Source organism: Mytilus galloprovincialis, chromosome 3, assembly GCF_965363235.1.
Source record: "Mytilus galloprovincialis chromosome 3, xbMytGall1.hap1.1, whole genome shotgun sequence".
Classification (NCBI taxonomy): Eukaryota; Metazoa; Mollusca; class Bivalvia; order Mytilida; family Mytilidae; genus Mytilus; species Mytilus galloprovincialis.
This window is the reverse complement of record NC_134840.1, coordinates 37,942,064-37,956,342: the sequence shown is the minus strand read 5'-3', so window position 1 is coordinate 37,956,342 and position 14,279 is coordinate 37,942,064. Positions and strand designations below refer to the sequence as shown.

The 14,279-nt window shown below is 30.8% G+C and overlaps 1 protein-coding gene across 1 annotated transcript in view; it reads left to right on the top strand.

The window, feature by feature from the left end:
- Positions 1-3,949: 3,949 nt before the first annotated feature.
- LOC143067874 (sodium/potassium/calcium exchanger 4-like) overlaps positions 3,950-14,279 on the top strand; it is a 73,528-nt gene continuing 63,198 nt past the window's right edge. Inside the window, exon 1 of the mRNA XM_076241473.1 lies at positions 3,950-4,042. The gene's annotated coding sequence lies outside the window, so the exon portion shown is untranslated. The remainder of the gene's footprint in view (positions 4,043-14,279) is intronic.

Sequence of the window (14,279 nt, the reverse complement as noted above, 5' to 3'; positions counted from 1 at the left end):
GTGCTTGTATAATAGTACTCATGTGAGTTTAACCTAGATTCCACTCCTTCAAGAGAATGATTACTAAAATAAAACTGTAACAGAAGATATATATAAGGAATCTAGTGATCCTTTTAGACAGACAGAAATCAAGCATGTCTGAAGATTTAAAAGCCGGAATTACATAATAAAAAAATATCATTGATTCTGACTATCTTAGCTGTAGCGTTATCAAATATCTATAGAATTTATGTCTTCATGTGAGGATTTTAAATTGTAAAAAGATTGTTTAGATAGGCTGTCAAAAAGTTTGATAGAGTAAATTAGAATCATTTCACTGTAAATGAACACTGATAACGATGATAGGTTAAATAGGTTGTATCAGTTTACAGAAATTGTATTCCTTTTCTTTCTTTTGAACCGATTTCTAAAAATATTTTTTATTACCAGCATTTACAGTAAGATTATCTTCACGCAGCAGATGTGCGCTTAGACCGTCGAATACTCATCATAGATACCAGTATTGAAATTTTGTATTTACGCCAGACGCGCGTTTCGTCTATTAAAGACTCACCAGCGACGCTCGAATAAAAAAAATGTTTGAAAGGTGAAATAAAAATTTCGAAGTTGAAGAGCATTGAGGATCACAAAGTCCTAAAAGCCATGCCAAATACAGCCAAGGTAATGTATACCTAAGGCAGAAAAGCCTTAGTATTTCAAAAATTCAAAGTTTTGTAAACAGTTGATTTATAATTTTTGATGACGATGATTCATGTCAACGCTGACTATTGGGCTGGTGATACCCGGAGGGAAAAGAAACGCCACTAGCAGTGATAAAGACGAAAAGTTATTAAATGTTTAAGTATTTATGAACTTAAAAACACAAATTTCTACAATATTTCGAACAAAGGAACAAAAGACAGTACATACTGTAAAAAGTAGGTTCAAAATATGCTCGCTACAACAAGAAGCTAACCAAGGTAGCTTCAGCCGAAATGCGATATGATTACCAATGAAACTACATTATATACATTAAAAAAGCAAAACAACACGGATGTAGCAACAAAAGATAACAACATGGTCTTCAAAAATAGTTAAATCCATACTGTATTTAGTACGTTATAAAACTCAGGGAGCAAACAATTGTTAACAAATTCAAAAGGGGAAACCAATGTTCAGATTTAAACGAATGGTCTACATACAATTTTGACTCAAAAAATAAAAAAGAATGTTGTGGATTTTTTTAGCGCCTTACTCTTCCCAATCCTTTGTTTATGGCGAAAGAGCACAGTGAAAGAACAAACTTCAAGTTTAGTTGAAAATGACTCGACCCTGATCTGAACAAACACTGAACAAAACACTTTCAACTCATTAAACCATGTCAAATTTGAATCAATTTTGGATTAAGAAAACACCACTAGGTTGGCTTCATTCCGAGTTCAAACGCAATAAAAATTACATTAATCAACCTCGATGTTGATGATGAACAGCGATGATAAATCGTCTGTTTCATACCACAATTTAAGCTAATTGAGTGAAGAATTCTGTCTCTCTTTAAAGATAATTTGCTTAAAGGCTAACGTTGTTCATGTAGAAGAACAATATTAGATATTGTGAAAAAAAATATGTTTCAAATATCAACTACATTTACTTTGAAAATTTAAATTAGAAAAAGGGTTTAATACATGCAACAAATAAATAGGATTAAAGTGAAGTTGGTTATGAACCATGGGAAAGTAAAAAATCACAATTCAAAGATATAAGAACATCATATCTAAACGAAGCAATCAAAATGATCCGCAATACATTACACCATGAATAGAGCATATTCGAACCCCGACCGCTATGATATGGCTTGAAATGATCTGATGACAAAATTTTCTTAACATTAAAACCCTTGAACCCTTTAAAGAAAGATTTTATAAGCGTGCCAAACATTTCATTTACATCTGCTGTCAGTCTAATTAAGTTAAATCCCTAAGTTGCTCTTGTTCTGATATGTCGGGCATCAATAGTTATCAATGGTACCAGGATTATAATTTTGTACGCCAGACGCGCGTTTCTTCTACATAAGACTCATCAGTGACGCTCATATCAAAATATTTATAAAGCCAAACAAGTACAAAGTTGAAGAGCATTGAGGATCCAAAATTCCAAAAAGTGGTGCCAAATACAGCTAAGGTAATCTATGCCTGGGATAAGAAAATCCTTAGTTTTCGTAAAATTCAAAGTTTTGTAAACAGGAAATTTATAAAAAATGACCACATTATTGATATTCATGTCAACACCGAAATGTTGACTACTGGGCTAGTGATACCCTCGGGGACGAAACGTCTACCAGCAGTGGCATCGATCCAGTGGTGTAAATAGTTATCAAAGGTACCAGGATTATAATTTAGTACGCCAGACGCGCGTTTCGTCTACATAAGACTCATCAAGACGCCCATATTTTAATAATAAATTGAATTGTCTCAATTGTTTAATTACAATTGAAGTCATCTTCTATGTCATAGACTTGTTCCTTTTCGTCGATTTCTTGTACCTTTAGTACACTTTATAATTCTGTCTTTAAGGTTATTTTAAAACTCCGATAGAATATGTATGGTTAGCTCAGTCTAAAAAAAATGAATCATTTGCGAAAACGGAACTAGAATTTCGAAAACGGACACTTTATCATGAATAAGAATGGCTATGCATTTAGTTCCGTTGCTGCCTATTCTGTCAAAAGGCATCAGCAGGTTCAACCCACCATTTGTTTTGTCTTAATATGTCCTGAACCAAGTCAGAAAATGGCAGTTGTTATCTTATAGTTCGTTTCTGTGTGTGTTGCATCTTCTTTTGTTTTTTGTTGCACTTCAGTGTTTCTGTTGTTTTCCTTTTATAGTTGATGTGTTTCCCTCGGTTTTAGTTTGTAGCCCGGATTTGTTTTCTCTGAATTGGTTTATGATTTCGAACAGCGGTATACTTCTGTTGCCTTTACTTAACAGCGATGTGGGAAAAAAAGGAAAATGTTGGTCTCTTTTCAATCTTCCATAGAAGACCCCATCTCAAACAAATAAAGGATTTATTTTTCAAAAACAATCATTCTGTGTTTTGTTATCATATGCATGCAAACTGTTGAATAGTGGTATATAAAAAAGCAAACACTTTTTGTCCCTAGTAAGCATTATATTTAAAATTCGCTTGCATGTGCAAATACCATTGTTTAAAACAGAGAAATGAAGTATTAATGGCAGGTTGAAGGTTTTCCAACAATAGATTCCTTTGATGGCAGACTTGTTCTTCTATTGTTATGACTCACAATTTATAGGCAAAATCAGTAAAGACACGTCTAGATTCCATTTGATTGAATCCAACAACACTACCCATTAACTTGATGGTATTTGCCCGTTAAATTATCAAAAACTCTATAAATATACTTCCGAAATTAACTCGAAAGGTTTTCAAATAAATGAAATATAAACAGCATTACTGTCCTTTCCTATATGTAGATATTAAAGTATTATACGGAACACCCTACACAACAATTAACTTCTAAGATTGGAGTCTGCCTTAGTGATCTAGAATTACAGGTATCTAGAATTGCCTTTTAATATGAAATTTTTAGAGAGTTATTAAAATAACTATAACCAAAAGTACGAAAGCTTTAGAGACAATGTTGTACATAAACAAAGCAATACTCGATTGTATGATTTATTAATTGTGATGTTTTGAAATCAAGTCATACCGAACTGAAAACAAACAAGGATTCCTCGGATATTCTTGATTTCCTGTAGCGATTGCTTCTCTGGAAATTTATACAATTAATCAAAGTTATACATTTCAAAATTATATATTAACAATTCTTAGTTTGTTTTATAAATCACTATTATACAATATAAAATCCTGATAACTTTTTGAAATACATTCAATTAATATTAAATCAATAAATTGGAATATTCAGTATAAGTTACATCTTCACCTACAGGACTTTAGTCATCATTATTAATGATACTGCTTTATTGATTAACAGTCTCACTGCGTGGTCGAAGCTCTCTGCTGATTTTTCTTGGATATCCAACAGGTGAGTTGACATTTTTAATTCAATAACTTGTTTGTATAGACTATTGCGCGTGGTGTTATAATACATCGCATTAATCTACAGCAACTAAAAATTGGAAGATAAATGATATCATACTTTTAAAATATATCACTTGTGTAAAAAGTATCTGATATTTGAAATTTTACTATTAAGAAAGATAATAAAAATTGTATCCATAATATGAAAAAAGTAGCCATTCTTCAAGAAATACAATACCCACCGTCGTCGTCTGAAACTCTTCGGCTCTGATTTACATATTAGGAAATGATAAGGGTGTCAGAGAAAAACATTTTCAGTGGTTTTTTTTTCAAATTATCAGACACTTAAAAAGAACGCAAGTACAGAAACTTGTTGATAATTGTGGTTAGTCACAATTTAGTTCGAAAGATATATTTTTGTTGTTTTACAATTTAGTATTTATGAATGTAAAAAGAAACAATTTTATTACTTTATTTAATAAGTCTTGACTTATCTTCTTATTTTTTTTGTTTGTTTGTTTATCTTGAATTTTCAGTTTACGATAAAAAAAAAACAAAAAACAAAAAACAACAAAACAGTTGCACTGAAAAACAACATGCATTTATATACTTGATGATATGTACAGTTGTTGAGAAAGGTGGAACGAAATGTCGATAAAAACCTATGTTATATAATTCCATGTAATACTTTTTTTAATGGTTTATGTCATTGTTGTTGGGCATTTATAAATACTTCGATGGTTTCGATATCCCATATACGGATGGTTTATGACACAATCGTATAAGATAATATGCAATGCCATGTTTTTGTGATATTTATGTTGCATTTCATGAATTTGCATCAACAACACTTGTATAGCTGTATGGCGATCGTGACACATTTTCAATAAAAGAGGTCACACAATTACATGATCATACAGATCTGACCGTCTACTTTCACATTTTCTCTTTTTTGATTGATATATTTGAAGATATTTAGTATTATTTTTTTTCAGCCTGTTTAGTCTTTTGGTTTTTATATCTTACTTGGATGGGTATTTCTTATATTTTGACTGAGTTTCGATTCACATTGAGAGCGATGCTTTGTAGACGATTATTTTTGCTCCTTATGAGTTTGTACGATTCCGTTAGTATGTGTTTGTTACTTAGATTTGTCCTCTTTAACAATTTATGAGATTAGGACATCGGTAAAGCAATGTTGCCTTAATTTATACATAATATGCTTGACGTATAGTTAAATATGAAAACGTTGATTTAATATGCTTTGATTTTACAACACAAAAAAAAAAAAAAAAAAAAAAAACACCAAACAAAAACAACTCTAGTCACGTTTGTGCTGATATTGAATTCCTAATGCTATCAACGGAATATTATTGATTCATTTTCTATGTTATTATATTAGAAACTGAGATATGTATGGAATTTTATTTTCTGAACTTTATGATTAGAGAGTCGATAAATACGAATGAATAGGATCAAATTATTGTTTCATCAATGGGATAAATATTACTTCAGAATCTTCAGTCAAATCAAAATCGTGATATTCGTGAGTTGACATTGACAAATGATTGAGAATATGTTTATTCAGAACAAGTTGTATGTGATATTTATAACCAATTGTCCATAAATTCCTGACAAATCTATTTTTGAAATAATTATCAAATGGTTTTCTTAATTAGACTGCCTAGTCAATAGTTAATGTTAAAAGACTCCATCTGAATCTGTTCGTGTCTATTTGTGCATTATACATGTCGAACCATAAATCAGTCACTGAATAGACCATAGTATCTATCTTGAATCTAAACATACAGATGGGTTAGATAAATATAGCATGCAGGTTTCCAATAAACACCCTGCTTCTTCTGCAATATCGATATATTTCTTGTCTTGAACAATAATGTTTCTGATAAAATCCTTATTTTTTATTCATCTATACAATTACATAAATGCAAATCATATGCACTTCAATATGATTGTCAAACTATATATAGGTATTTTAGAATAGCTCACATATGTCGATTAACTTTTATGGAAGCATGAGTACAATAAGTCAAAGTAATGTCCTCATAATAATAATCTCGGGGGAAAAAACATCCTTTAACAAGTTATTCAAATGTTTTCTAAACTCAATGCTCTATGTTCCAGAGTTTACTTTCTCTATGCTATCGAGATTTGTCAGTGAAACTCATGAAACTGGAAAAAAATATTACCGACACATAAGTGCAATTGGTGATACTAATACTCCACATTTAAATATTCCCCACACGTAAGTGCAATTGGTGATACTACTACTCCACATTTAAATATTACCCACACGCTAAGTACAATTGGTGATACTACTACTCCACATTTAAATATTACCCACACGCTAAGTACAATTGGTGATACTACTACTCCACATTTGTTTGTTTAAATTTTGGTCATGGGTGTTTGTCTCCTTTTCTATTCATGAAACTTCAAATCATTCCAAAAATTTAAGATTTTCTTCCTTTCACCTTAGACAAATTTGATATATATTTTTTAAGAATGTTTTTTTTTGTCAATCCTGAATGATATGGATTTTTTTTTATCAAAGCACATTAGAGGAAACTGTTTTTAAGAAAGAGCGTATGGCGTTCATAATTATGAGATTTTTATCTTTTAGTTTTTACAACCACTGGGTCGATCCTAAAATATGGTAGACGTTTCAAAACACGAAGTCCCTACCCATCCTAGTATAAAACACTTCTTTACTTACACAAATCGATTACACGAAATTTTTGTAAAGTTTCTGGTAACTAAACTTTAAATTCATTCAACATATTAATGTTTTTCTACCCCATTCATTTATAGTTGAAGTTAGATTAGATTTGTTTTCTAGCTTTTTAGAAGTTTTTATTTTGTTTGCTCTTCAACATCTTAGTTGAGTTCTAACATTTTTTTTAATAAAGTTTGACTGAGGAGACTTGTTTACTAGGCCAAATGTTTTTTGATGTACTTAATATTAAGCATGATATCTTTGATGAGTGTATATTACATTTTCAATCCCCTCTCCATGGTATAGGTCTGTCTTTTCTTTAACTCCATCAGGTTTGTGTGTTTGACTACCAGTTCTTTATGGTATAAAGTAGTCAATTTAAAGCTATTATTGAGACTCTATTCAGGCACACTGTTACTACTTTCATATTTTATATCAATTCCAGTATGTCGGCATATCAGTTAATTATCTATGAATAATATGTTATAATTACATTTCATACTTTTTTTATCTCTCACTATGAAGATTATAACAGCAGTGGCATTTATAATAAAAGACATTGACCAAACACAAAACCCAAAGACATCTAGAGGTTAAAATAAGAGAATGGTTATTGATTGGTAATATGAAGATGAACAATAATATATATTCTTGTTTGTTCTTTACATTTCACATACCGAAACTAGATTAAATATTATACACAGACTGATTATGTCATCTGTAAATTTATTGGTCGTGTCCTTTACTCTGTCCGTTTTTTTTTAATTTTGAAATTATTAAGAAACTTAGGTTTCAACTCCCTCAGGCAAAGTTGACTTTAGATGAATTTGGCTATCAATTTTAGGTATTTTTGTCATATAGCTCGTCAACAGTTTCGGTACTTATATATCCTCTGATTTCAAATGCTTGGCTTGGAGCGTTCCTGATGAAGGTAAATCTTGAAAAGCGCTTCGGACGCATTGAAATTATTAAACGGGTTGTTTTCAATTTGATTTACTCTATCGTCAAAGTTTGGTTTCGCATTAAGGGCGATGCGGGTGCGTTCAATCAATAGACGCACTAGGTCTCGCTGCTTTTGGTATTCATATGATTTCATTTGTAGTTTTAATGGGTATACAAGATAGTAATTTATGATGAATGCTATACTCAATGATTAAAAAGTCACCTCATTTCATATTATTTTCATGAAAACATCTTCCGTAATTCCCTTTTCTATTCTGACATCTAAAAAGACAATTGGGGATGCAAGTTTTCATGTTAAGGTATAAATTTTAATGTTTGATAGGATGTTAGGACCATATATGTATGGTGTAATACCACCATTGATTTCCCAAATTAATCTTTGTTAAATTTGCACTTTTGAGGATATTGTGCAGAATTTATCTTTGTTTCAAATAAAGAAATACATGGAATTAGAAATGGTTTATCCCGTCCAGTATTGTAGAAAACAATTCAAAAAACATTTCATTGCATATAAGAAAATAACCATCACTGGAAGATAACAAATCAAATTTCCACTTCTATTTAACCTGTATGTAAGCTTTAGAAACCATATAACCTCAAGTTTCAAAAATATTCTATAGACACCTCAAAAAAAAAAATAATGGTGCTTTGAAATGCATAAGATATATGTTTATGACCCAGAAATGTTTTACTGCAATGAAATGTAGGATTAATTACCTACAATTGTCAAATTCAAGAGAATATTGTCGACCTATTTTCGTATACAAGTGGATGTGACGTACTATGATTTGGTGGTGTTATACCTGTGATAAATAAATGCATGGTAAAACAAACCTATTAAAACCGGGAAATATGATAATCGTGTGTAAGTGTTTAAATGAAATATTTTAATATATCGTGCACCCGTTTTCAGTTTCAATAGTCTTATATCAGTTATTTTAATATCTGAAAGTATGCGGGGATTCGATTGTTTCTAGAACGATTTTTGCGGATTATTGTGAAGTATAATTTGCATCATTTTATACTGAATTTGATCATTTCGTCGCAGTGCAATGCATACAATTTTTATACAGTATGCCATTTTAGTCATTTTAAGGTTTCGTTATTTGGATGTCTTGATAAAGTATTGATTAAGGCAACTGTAGTTTATCGATGTTAAAACCTCATAAATCGATGAAAAAACAAATCAAGGTACAGACTCTAACTGATGGAAATCGAAAAGAAGCGAAACCGAGTTGGTCGATATAGCAATAGTGATTCCTGCTATGCATTCATCACCCACCTTACGATTCCACATTCACCAAAAGAGTCATAATCGACAAAATTAGTTAAATTATTAATAAGACGACTGTTCTGGTATTTGAAGAAATAAGTCTGTTTAGGCATGTCGGTAATACCTTGGGGTACTGAAATATAGTATCGGTCAACCAATGCATGATGATGACCATATGTAGTGTCGATTTAGTATCAATTAATTACTCTATTCGAGAAGATTCCTGTTTACAAAACTTTGAATTTTTCGAAAAACTAAGGATTTTCTTATCCCAGGCATAGATTACCTTAGCCGTGTTTGGCACAACTTTTTTGGAATTTTGGATCCTCAATGCTCTTCAACTTTGTACTTGCTTGGCTTTATTAATATTTTGATATGAGCGTCACTGATGAGTCTTATGTAGACGAAACGCGCGTCTGGCGTACTAAATTGTAATCCTGATACCTTTGATAACTATTTACACTACTGGGTCGATGACACTGCTGGTGGACGTTTCGTCCCCGAGGATATCACCAGCCCAGTAGTCAACGCTTCGGTGTTGACATGAATATCAATAATGTGGTCATTTTTATAAATTTCCTGTTTACAAAACTTTAAATTTTTAAGAAAAACTAAGGATTTTCTTATCCCAGGCATAAATTACCTTAGCCGTATTTGGCACAACTTTTTGGAATTTTGGATCCTCAATGCTCTTCAACTTTGTACTTGTTTGGCTTTATGAATATTTTGATATGAGCGTCACTGATGAGTCTTATGAAGACGAAACGCCCGTCTGGCGTACTAAATTGTAATCCTGGTACCTTTGGTAACTATTGTGCTAAGTCTGATAGTATGTTCAAATTCGTCCTATCAGTCTAATAGGACTAAAATAAATATGAGAAGCTATGAAAATGTGATCTTATTATGGTTTTACTGTTTCAATGACGTAAATCATTTCTACTTTAATTCATATTGCTTTTTATAGTTTTGGACAATATTTGCTTTTAAACATATATCGTAATAAACAGTCAAACAATATTTTCTCTGAATGTAAACGTTGTTGGCTGTAATTATTGATACTGATATGTCACTTTAACTAATTGAAACCAATAATTTGTATGGATTTTTTAAAGTCTGATAAATAATTGTATAGACTTGTCGACTATAGTTGAAACATTATAATTTTGTCATAGAAAAATAGAAAAAAAAGTAAATATGCATGGTCACTCTTTACACTTGATATGGTAAAATACCTATCGTAATAATCGATCAAAACATTGCTTAAAAAAAACTCAAAGAACGGAAATTTCATTTCAGTTTAAAACACAATTAAGTTTATATAAACTAATCAAATAAAAAAAAAAACAACCCAAAACACCTATGATTTTGTTTTAGATGTAACAATCATGAGGAAAGTCAAAGCTGGGAATGGTTGCAATTTAGGATGCAATTATTTGGATTTGATATTCTGACCGTAATTAAACCAATTATCAAGTAAATATTTCTTTTGATGTATGTCTAATTTATTTAACGGGGATTGCTAACACTAGGACATCACAGGATGTTCTGTACATAGTCAGTCAGGAATATGACAGTTGTTATTCACTGGTTCGTTTCTATGTATTTTAGCGGTTCTTTTGTTCACATCAGTGTACCAGTTGTTCGTTTGTTTTCCTCTTATTGTTGAAGTTTTCCCTTCGGTTTTAGCTTTAATCCGGATTTGTTCTCTTTCATTCGATTTATGACCTTTGAAAACTGGTATTCTACTGTTGCCTTTATTTATGTTTGAAAAATACATTGCATCTGCTTCTATTTCAGCATATTGAGATATATATGCATTGTTATCAAGAAGAATATATAAGGTTGGACAGAAAAAATGTATGGCAAACTGTCCGCATATACACATAACAGAACAATGATAAGGATTAAAAACTGATAACAGATATACCAGGTTTATGAATGTTTTAAATTTGGAATGTAATCAAGAGTAGCATCAATAAGTTCTGGCGGAAATGCCTTTTCCCTTTTTAAAATCATTTTGAATCTAGTTGGTCATCGTCAAAAAACATTATTTTCAAATACATGTTAAAGTTTGTTTGTCTCTTATTTTTAGCCATGACGTTGTCAGTTTGTTTTAGATTTATGAGTTTGACTGTCCCTTTGGTAGCTTTCGTCCCTCTTTTAAAAACGCTTTTAAATTAGTCTCAGCTTATCAAATAAATAATCAATAATGCAGAATTCAATCCGTTAAAATTTTAAAATGATTAAAATGAATGATTTTGAGGTAATTTAATTTTATTAACCTATACCACACTTGAAAAAAACAGAAGTGTTTTTAAGCTTCTGCTTTTGTTTTGTTCACAAAAGTGTGTATATTTCTTTCCTATTAGAATAAAAAATTGCTACAAAAAAGCCCAAACATTTTCAATTGCAAAATATAAGGAAGACGAACTCAGAATTACAAACTGACTGAAATAAGGTTGATATCGGATTTAAAATTAACGTTGAAATCTAACACTCCTCAAGTTTCATTAAGAATGAAACTATATTCCCTGATTCGTCCTAAATCCAATCCAATGCTAAAAACTTTGCATTTTAGCACGATATATATATATATATATATATATATATATATGGATTTTTTTCCTTTACTATAAAGAGAGTATTGTATATCAGCATGTATCAGAAAAAGACCCAATAAACATATTCCATGAGAATATACTCCCAAGACAATACTTATTACAGTTATTACTTTATAAATGGGAAATGCCTGTTCTCGTCTTCTAGATTAGAAAGGTGTCAGACAATATTGTCATCTCATTTAGTTATAACTGATATGACAAAAATATCTAAAGTTCATTTTCGGCTCATTTATAGTGCAAGATCAGTGTTTATAAACTTTTTAATGCATACGACGTATTAACAAGTTTCTACATATATAATAACATAAATTATAAAATTTTCAATAACTATAACTTAGCAGTTTTTATCGAAATACATGCAGAAATATACATACTCATTAGTTATATTGGAAATGTTTTCACCATAAATATATATGTCGTGTACATGTTATTATTTTGTACAGGTTATTACTTGTACAAACATTTTGTACAAGTAATCACTTGTATGAAGCCATCATACAAGTTATTACGTGTACAAATACAATTGTACGAGTAATTACTTGTACAATTTTTACTGAGAAAAAGATAATAACTTGTGCAAATCATTATATTTAATTGTCTCCCTTTAAACAAATAATTTAAGACTTAGACATAAAGTTATAAACTTTCAACATGTGTGTCCTTTTTGAATAACAAATATATTAGCAAACCTTTAAAAAAATCAAAACTTAATTGTAAAGATGGAAAATAGTGTAGAAAAAAATATCAAGAAATATTTAACTCTAATAATTCGCTTTCACACGCGTAAGATAGTAAAGATAGAACATTAGCAAGTAAAGGAAGCTAAATTAAGTTCAAACGATATTTCTTATGACAGAATGGTGTTTTCAATGTAGCAGTACTGTAAATTGAAAATTTGTTGAGATTTTGTCATTTTAAACTAAAACGCGATTTTAATTTTTGCGATATTGCGAAAAAATCCTATTTAATTCATATCAAGAGTTTCAAAATGCGTTTTTAAATTATTGCAATTTTTAGTCCTGTAATATTATGTTGTCATTTCAATGTTATATTTAACTTTGCCATTAAAGTGCGAGGTTTGGCATGCCACAAAACCAGGTTCAACCCACCACTTTTATTCCCCTTTAAAAGTGTCCTGTACCAAGTCAGGAAGATGGCCATTGTTATATTATTGTTCGTTTCTGTGTGTGTTGCATTTTAACGTTGAGTCGTTTGTGTTTTCTCTTATTTTTGAGATATTGAGATCAGACGTGGCACGGTACTTGTCGATCCCTAATTCATGTATTTGGTTTTCATGTTATATTTGTTATTCTCGTGGTGTTTTGTCTGATGCTTGGTCCGTTTCTGTGTGTGTTACGTTTCGGTGTTATGTCGTTGTTCTCCTCTTATATTTAATGCGTTTCCCTCGGTTTTAGTTTGTTACCCCGATTTTGTTTTTTGTCCCTGGATTTATGAGTTTTGAACAGCGGTATACTACTGTTGCCTTTATTTACACTGTCGCAATTTTCGCAATAATAAAAACATCGCAATAATTTCAACCAAGAACATGTTCACTACATTTGTCGGAGTGGCTGTAAGACAGACAAAATGTAAATGAAAAGATCGAACTTATAGTGTAATATCAGATGTCATGCTTCCTTGTCTTGTGCAATCAAATAGGTCATTTGATCTTTTAGGCTTTACATTTAATTCCAATATATGAATTGATATTACATATGCAACTTTTTATCATGATTTATTTTTGAAAAGGGTTTTATTTACTTGCTTTTAACGACTTTGCCACTTTGCACCATTAGTCCGTATTTAAGTGACAACAAACTGTTAAACTAAATTTGCCCTAGGTCTCATGCTAGGTTATGTTGTTACTCTGCGTTCGTCGTGTGTCTGAATTCTTCTAACATTTCAAAACTAATACTAATATAAAATAGAAGATGCGATAGAATTGCCAATGAGACAACTCTACACAAGAGCCCAAATAACACAGAAATTAAAAACTATAGGTCACCGCACGGCCTTCAACAATCACATTTTTTACAATTTACATTGTCCATAATTTCCAGAAAGCTTACTTAATTTAAGTTGAAATAATATATACATGTATATATAATTATATCAACGATCCAGCACATCCACTTTTAGGAATTTTGGTCCTCAATGCTCTTCAACTTCGTACTTTATTTGACCTTTTTAACTTTTTTGGATTTGAGCGTCTATGATGAGTCTTTTTAGACGAAACGCGCGTCTGACGTATATACTAAATTTAGTCCTGGTATCTATGATGATTTAATTTCCAAAAGAAAGATCCTTGACAATTATCTAGACGTTTAAATATGATGTATATAATCCATCTATGAAACTGTTTTTTTTTTTTAATTGAAATCACTGTTATTCTTATTACATAATTATACAAGAGAAGCATTTCTGTATATATTCATTATCCAACATTTTTACCTAATGGTTTGACCGTTAATGTTAAAGCTTAAGTTTGACATGTCTTTTTCTTCTCTGGAATATGACTTTTCACCAGAGACTGGACATTTCCTAAGTAGACCCATTATATCTTCCGTAAGTGTTTTGTCTTACACGTAGACCAAGATGCCTACAATAGTATGTTCATTCTGGAACAAGGTACATTTATTTTACAAAT